Source organism: Zingiber officinale, chromosome 5A (assembly GCF_018446385.1).
Source record: "Zingiber officinale cultivar Zhangliang chromosome 5A, Zo_v1.1, whole genome shotgun sequence".
NCBI lineage: Eukaryota > Viridiplantae > Streptophyta > Magnoliopsida > Zingiberales > Zingiberaceae > Zingiber > Zingiber officinale.
In genome coordinates, this window is record NC_055994.1 from 119,238,659 (window position 1) to 119,247,394 (window position 8,736).

Genomic DNA, 8,736 nt, shown 5'->3' on the forward strand with positions numbered 1-8,736 from the left:
TTTCAGATGTGGGTCCAGAGATCATGCCACTTCAGTCTGTTCTCTGGGACAGTCAGTTTGCTTTCATTGCAAACTGCCTGGGCACCAGAGCCGAGATTGTCCGCAGAAGACTCAGCATATGACTTCCGGAGGGACTGATCATGGAGGACAGTCCAGTCAGTCTGGTACTTATCGAGGATGGCGAAGAGCCCAACCTTCGCATGGCCAGCAGCGGAGTACTTCACCAGCAGCAGCGGCATTTGGCATGCTTGGACAGGAGTACTCCAGTGCTTCCATGGCACCTCAGAGTTTTGTTCCGGGACTTTATTATCCGACTCAGGAGCAGTATCAGATGCAGTCTCAGCCTTTAGGCCAGTACCAGACTCAGTCTCAGCCAGCTGCACCGTATCAGACACCGTCCTCTCAGTCTTCTCTGGCGCAGTATCCAACACCGCCTCAGTGGCAGGCTTCTGCCCAGCCGCAGCAGCCGCTGGCAGCGTTACCTCCTCCTCCACCAGAGACTGGACGTGTTCATGCGATGACCAGAGAGGATGCGCAGCGAGCCGATGGATCCGTTTTCCACGGTATGATTTCTATTTATGCCATATCTGCAGATATACTGATAGATACAGGTAGCTCGCATTCATTTATATCTCGCACTTTTATGCGGGAGGTTGGTAGATTACCCACTTTCATACCCCAGCGATTGACTGTCTCTCTACCGTCCGGTGATTCATTGGATGTCACCCAGGAGGTCAGAGGTTGCCCGTTAGATTTTGGCAACCTAATACTTACAGTGGATCTTTTAGTATTAGAAATGGTCGGTTTTGATATTATTCTTGGCATGGACTGTTTGTCAGCATATCATGCCACGATTGATTGACGAGGGTGGTCACATTTCGGCCTCGAACCAACCCTCGTGGGATTTCAGCGCATCGAGACGACGGCTTATCGATCATTTCGATCTGAGCTCGAGATTCTTGTCACATAGTGTCGGGGTTTCATTATCTTTGATCGATCTTGAAGGCGGATTCGCGCCTCTCAAGCGTTCTGTAGTCGGGAGTACCCGGATGTATTTCCGGAGGACTGGTTTTCCTCCCAGAAGGCCAGTGGAGTTCGCTATTGAGTTGATTCCGGGAACCGCACCAGCATCGAAAGCTCCGTATCGTATGGCACCAAAAGAGTTGAACGAACTGAAGGTTCAACTCCAGGAGCTTTTGGATAGGGGATTTATTCGCCCTAGTATTTCTCCATGGGGTTCTCCGGTGTTATTCGTCAAGAAAAAGGACGGCACCATGAGGTTATGTATTGACTACAGACAGCTGAATGCAGTGACCGTCAGAAATAAATATCCTTTACCACGGATCGAGGATTTGTTTGATCAGCTCAGAGGTACATCAGTGTATTCTAAGATTGATCTGCGATCCGGATATCATCAGTTGAGGGTCAGAGACTCAGATATCCAGAAGACAGCTTTCCGTACGAGATACGGTCATTATGAGTTTTTGGTAATGCCATTTGGGCTTACCAATGCTCCAGCGGTGTTTATGGATTTGATGAACCGCATATTTCTGGAGTATCTTGATCAGTTTGTTATCGTTTTCATTGATGACATATTGGTTTACTCGTATTCCGAGGAGGAGCATGCACAGCATCTTCGTATAGTCTTGGAGATTCTTCGACGACATCAGCTGTACGCGAAGTTCAGCAAGTGTGCGTTCTGGCTATCCTCAGTCGGTTTTCTGGGACACGTGGTTTCTAGTAGAGGTATTTCAGTAGACCCTCAGAAGATCGAGGCTGTCACCGGTTGGGAGCAGCCGAAGTCAGTTCAGGAGATCCGCAGTTTTCTGGGATTGGCCGGATATTACCGACGTTTTGTCGAGGGTTTCTCGAGTATTGCTATGTCGCTAACACGCCTTACCAGGAAGGGCGTGAAGTTTACGTGGACCGAGGATTGTGAGCCCAGCTTTCAGGAGCTGAAGCGGAGATTAGTGTCGGCTCCAGTTTTGGTTTTACCTTCTGGAGAGGATGGATTTGTACTTTACACCGACGCATCTCTTCAGGGTTTGGGCGTTGTTCTAATGCAGCACGGTAGAGTAGTCTCTTATGCTTCTCGTCAGCTGAAGAAGCATGAGAAGAACTACCCAGTTCATGACTTGGAGTTAGCTGCCATCATCTTTGCTCTGAAGCTTTGGCGACATCATTTATACGGTATTACATTTGAGATTCTCACTGATCATAAGAGTCTCAAATACATTTTTACTCAGAAGGAGCTTAATCTCCGACAGAGGAGATGGATGGAGTTCCTGAAGGACTACGATTATACCATTAGCTACCACCCGGGAAAAGCTAATATGGTTGCCGATGCACTCAGCAGGAAGTCCATAGCGACTTTGGCTTGCCACCGGACTTCAGTCACGGACTTGATTCAGAGTTTTTCTGAGTTAGACCTTGAGGAGCAAGGATCTACAGAGCAGGGTATTCTGGTTACTATGGTTGCTCAGTCGTCGATCAGGACGAAGATCCAAGAGGCACAGGCTGGTGATCAGCATTTGCAGTTCATTAGCAGTCAGATAGCTTCCGGGCAGCAGACCGAGTTTACACGAGACGAGGAGGGTATCATATACTTCCGAGGCAGATTATGCTACCTCAGTCTCATCCGGTCTTACAGGAGCTACTCCAGGAGGCACACCGCTCTCGATTTGCGATCCATCCAGGTGGGACCAGTATGTATCGAGACTTGAGGCGTTCTTATTGGTGGAACGGTATGAAGAAAGACATCGCGGATTTCGTAGCTAGATGTCTTGTTTGTCAGCAGGTGAAGGCTGAGCACCAGAGACCTACAGGGTTACTTCAGCGGATTCCTATTCCTGAGTGGAAGTGGGATCACATTACCATGGACTTTGTGGTAGGGTTGCCGAGGACACGACGAGGCCATGACGTGGTTTGGGTAATCGTTGATCGATTAACCAAATCCGCGCATTTCTTAGCGATCCGGAGGACTGATTCCCTGGATCGATTGGCAGATTTGTATTGTCGAGAGATCATCAGACTACATGGTGTTCCGTTGAGTATTATTTCGGATATAGATCCACGGTTTACGTCTCGTTTCTGGCAGAGTCTGCAGCAGGCCTTGGGCACACAGCTCCGATTTAGTACAGCTTTCCATCCACAGACAGATGGACAGTCAGAGCGGACTATTCAGACTCTTGAGGACTTGCTGAGATCATGTGTTATGGATTTCGGAGGCAGTTGGGAGGACCATCTGCCGTTAGTAGAGTTTGCTTACAACAACAGCTTTCATTCGGCTATCCAGATGGCACCGTTTGAGGCGTTGTATGGTAGACCTTGTCGGACACCCGTCCTCTGGGATGAGGTTGGAGAGGCCCAGTTGTTGGGACCTCATAGAGTTCAGCAGGATGCAGAGTTGGTCCGTACTATCAGACGGAGGATGTAAGAGGTGCAGGACCGTCAGAAGAGTTATGCTGATCGGAGACGCAGACCACTAGAGTTTTCTGTTGGCGATCATGTATTTCTGCGGGTTTCACCCATGAAAGGGGTGAAGAGATTTAGCCTCCGAGGTAAGCTAGCTCCGTGGTACATTGGTCCTTTCGAGATCTTGGAGAGGATCGGAGCGATAGCTTACCGACTTGCACTACCACCGTCCCTGTCAGGCGTTCATGATGTATTCCACGTATCTATGCTGCGGAGATAAGTGCCCGAACCGACACATGTGCTGGCAGATATTCCAGTTCCATTTCAGCCTGACATTACATATGAGGAGGTTCCGATACGGATTCTCGACCGGAAAGAGCGTCAGTTGCGGAACAAGACTATCCGGCTGGTTAAAGTCGGATGGCAGCATCATTCGGACGAGGAGGCTACTTGGGAGCTCGAGGATACGATCCGAGCTCGATATCCCCATCTTTTCACTTGAGGTATGTGATTTAGTATACCGTTCAGTATTCATACTTTCTATATCTGTTGTAGTACTTGCTGATGGTAGATAATGAAATTTGGGGACCAAATTTTTATTAGTGGGGGAGAATGTAAAATACCTAAAATATACGAATATTAATAAGAGAATTTTCAGGAATTGTTGGAAATTTTTCGGGAATTTTTCGGAGCTCGTATGTACGAGTTAACGGGGATGAAAACGGGGCCCGGGGAAAAATCTGTTTAGGCGACCCATTTAAGCAAGGAAATGTTTATTTTATATTTCCTTTTTCTTTTTCCTTTATTTTTCCTTTTCCTCTCCGTTTCTTTTCCTCTCCCCGCGCATGTCGTGCCCTAAGCCCTTCGACGCCGTCTCCTCCTCCTAACCGGCGCCGACGGCTTGCCCTAACCGCCACCAAGCGGCGGTTCATTCTCCTCTCCCACGCGTGCATAAGCCTCGGACCAAGGGAGAAGCCGACGCCTTCTCCTCTCTGTGCTTGTGCCCGTGCGACACCGCCGTAGCCTTGCCGTGGAGTTCCTAGCACCGGTCGCTGGTGCCCTAGCCACAGCCGACGCCGCCTGGAGAAGCGCCGAGCCGATCCTCTTCCCTTGCTGTCGATCCTCTGCCGCCGCCGAGTTCTGTTTCCTCTCTTCCGACAGAGCATCGCCGTTTCTCTTCGCGCCCAACAGCAGCACTCTGTGCCCTGGCATCACCAGGATCTGATCACTAGGCTCTGCCAAGCCCTTAGTCTCACCTTCGGGAACGAGGGGCACTGATTTGGGTAAGACCAGTAGGTGTTGATTGGGGATGTTTAACTTAGAGACTAATAGTTTCCTTGCAATGTCGACAACAGATCTGTGGCAGAAAAATCTTTCGGTTAGCATTGTACAAAATTTGCATCTCTTGGCCGTGTGTCCACAAGAGTGACTGAGGATAAGGTAAAGAGTATGCTTGTGATACATTTAATTGAGTTTGTTGGATAAGTTTGATTCATTATATAGTTGGTGGTTCAAGTGTAGTTAGGTCGACTTGTGGTTAAGTTAGGAATGGAACCCTAAGCTTTGAATTTGGTATAGTTAACTGTGATTAACTATTTAATTAGGGTTCCTGGAGAAAAATAATTTGGTTTAGCTATTTTGCTTATAATTAAATTTAGCTAAACTATACGGTTTATTACAGGACTTTGATTCGGGACGGTATCTCGATGAGTATCTTGATTACCGGATTGGACCACTTTATTGGAGGCGGGTACTTTGACTTATGTCTTTGATATGCATAATAATATGTTTAACATATAGTAGTGATTGTGTAATCATTTTGTTTCGGTTGGTCACTACATGATAGTTACATGGTTGCTTGTTTATTTATTCTGCACTGCATACTATTTACCTGATCATATATGCTTTAGGTAGTGACCCAATCACATGCTATGTTATCTTCTGGATCTAGGGTTTATTTGATGCCCTATCTGATTTGTGTACCTTCTATCTGATACATCTTCCAGTGGTACACATTTTGTATTATTTATATGGTCATTATTATGTTATTCATGAGATTGCATGCTGTGCGATTGCCGGCTCCACTGTGGTTGAGCCTATCGCCAGTTACATGTACTGCACACACCACCACCACCCATGGGTTAGTGGTATATCAGACAGGTGTGTGGCGGTTCTGCTGTTTGGCTCCGTTGGTCTGAAGACTCAGCGTGGTAGCCGGCAGTCAGTTTCGCTCTGTTTGGCTCCGTTGGCATTTAGTGTAGCAGCGTGGTAGCCGGCAGATGGTGGACTCTGTTTGGCTCCGTTGGTCAGTTGACTCAACGTGGTAGCCGGCAAAGATATCCTCCCCGTCATCGTGTACCGGGAGATGAGAGCATTGAGCTCCCCCATTTATGATTTGGGGTCAGAGGACAGGAGTACTCCGACAGCATCCCGTCCACTCGGTCACTCATCAGGAGCAGTGATGTCAGAGTGCACGGTCACCATATACATTTGTTGCATTTATTGTTTGTGATTGCTGCATTTACTTGCTGCATTTATATGGATGCATATGATTGACATGCATACAGGATTATGATTTCCCCGGTCTGACGACCCTGTTACCTTTGTACTTTGATCCCGGTTAGTACAGTTATCTCCTGATTTCGTTTCAGTTGCATTTATCCTTCTCGTATTCAGGAGACTGTACACATGATTAGTGTTGTCTGTTATTTGTTTTATTATGCATATCAGTTGTACCTGCTGAGTGTTGGACTCACCCCGTTTCCATTGTTGATATATTTTCAGGTTGAGGCTGTCAGGAGCAGTTCCAGTCGTTGGTTCCCACAGCACGTAGTGCTAGACCTCTGCTAGTTTTGAGTTGTTATTTTATTTTAGCTTTTCTCTATCAGACTTTGTTTTAGTCTTGTTTTGGATTTTACATATGGATATTGTATGGAATCCTTCCGTTTGATGGACTTTTGGTATGATTTGGATTTTATTCTACTACATGCCTGCCTGGACGGCAGAAGAGGTGAGTTCGTCGGATTTGAGCTTTACGAGTGTAGTTGAGTAGGGTGGATTTCGAGTCAGAGTACTATTGTTTGTGATTACTATTATTAACTGCGTGGTTGTGACAGCCAGAGGTTGAATATCTATATAAACTGCGTGGTGATTGTTTTTATTTATTGTTATAATTCCAGCCGCCTGTGGCTGAGGTATATGTGTTATGTAAAAGTTTCAGATTGTCCGCCGTACAGGGGAGATGCTGTCGAAATTTCTTCAGACAGGGACTCCTCTGGGGCGTGACAATGTGTATGTGAGTGTGCAGGTTTGCAGGATACACATATATGACTCAGCTTGATGGCTTCAGGTCCGGTGAAGGATGGAGCATCCGAGGGACCGTGGACAAGGCAGCAAGGACAAGGGCCGAGAGAAGCGACTTCGAGGCATATGCGAAAGATGGCATTGTGGACGAGCCGCGAGCTTGGATGCATCCGAGGGACGAGAGCCAAAGGAAGTAGGCTTGAAGGCAAGAAGTCAAGGCTGCAAAGAAGAGTCAAGTGAGTCGTGAGGATACGAGTGCATGAGAGATTATACTCGAGGAAAATCACATGGGAGGGGGGGGGGGGTACTGTAGCAGTCAACGAGGGTACTGTAGCAGTCAACGGGTACTATAGCAGTCGACGGTACTATAGCAGTTACTGTAGCAGTCGATGGATGCACTGTAACAGTCGACTTGTGCACTGTAGCAGTCGACTGGTGCATTGTACCAATCGATTGGTGCACTGTAGCGTCGACTGGTGGAGAGCCGTTGAGAGAGCCGTTGGGCTGGCACCAGTCGACTGGTGCAAGGACCAGTCGACTAGTAACGAGCAAATCAGCTTACTGATTTCTTCCAAGCTCTATAAGTAGGAGCTTGGAATGGCCGGCCAAGGTGATGAAATTAGACTTGGTTAAAACCTAATTAGTAATCACCAAAGTGCTCAAGGTCTCTTGTTTCCAAGTGTTCTTGGTTGGTGTTGTGGTGAGGTTTCTCTACCCACAAGGAGTTGTTTGAGTAGCCGGAGTTTGCCGGGGGCTAATTCACCGAAGGATCGGGATCGTCCACCTTACGGACATCCATGGAGTAGGAGCATCATCTCCGAACCACGTTACATTGATGTGCATTAGTTTGTTTGTTCTTTTCTTTGTCATTAGTTTTTGTATTCGTAATTAGTCTTTGTATTTCCGCTTGCGCACTAACGAATACATAGGAAGCGAGTAATTGGGGGCGACGTCTATCCAACCCCCCTTCTAGCCGGCCGCAAGATCCCTTACATATAAGGTCTATATTAATCAAGCCTCTCGGGCATTAGCAAACCATACATTTTGATAGTTATTATCGAACTCATACTTCATCTCCCAATTGAAGATCAAACTCTTATGATCAATCCACTTCAAGCCGCTACATGAAAGCATAAACGCAAAACTCTTTACAATGTGTTTCGAGCTCAACCTACTCGAGTGGAAATTAGCAATAGTACTATTCAGAAACACATAATAAATGCTCAAGTATCGTATACTTCTATCATTACACTATATTGGATTAATTTTTGATGTATGATAAATGAGGAAGATAGCAAGCCGGGAGTTATACCGCATAACATGATATACATCATTACTACACTATAAATATTCAGACCGAGGCTCTTGGGGTAATGGTTAGAATCTCTAATGGATACTAGTGAAAAGTAAACTTAAGAATGGATACTAGCGAAAAGGAAACTTAAGAATGTTGATCATTTAAACGAACCTCTATGAGCGTTTCTCAATTTACTTGACCTGATAGTTAGTGAAAAACTTTCGTAAAACTTGATTGATCATATCTAGGATTAGTCGATTCAAAAATTTTGATATTATGGTGTAATGGTTAGGCGCTCCAATGAATAACCAAGGGATTTAAGATTTGAGTTTCAGCTACGATACAATACAAGGGATTTTTCTTCTAGTAAAAAATGAGTCTAAGAATATTGTCCATTTAGATGAGCCATCATGAATATTTTTCTATTTATCCTAATAATCAATGAAATATTTCTATAAGATCAGACCGTTCATTTTTAAAATTAATAAGTTTGAAAAGTTGGATATATGAACTTAAAGAAAAAAGCAAGCTATTCATACTATTATAATCATATTGTTTATATTCATATAACTATATTGTCATATTCAATTTTTTTTTCATATGTTCATAATCTAATATCATTTGATTACAAAATATTGACAAAAAAAATATATTAGTGCAATCGATTTAAGGTTAAGCAAAGAGTTTAGTTAGAACAAATATTAATAAACATGTGACTATAT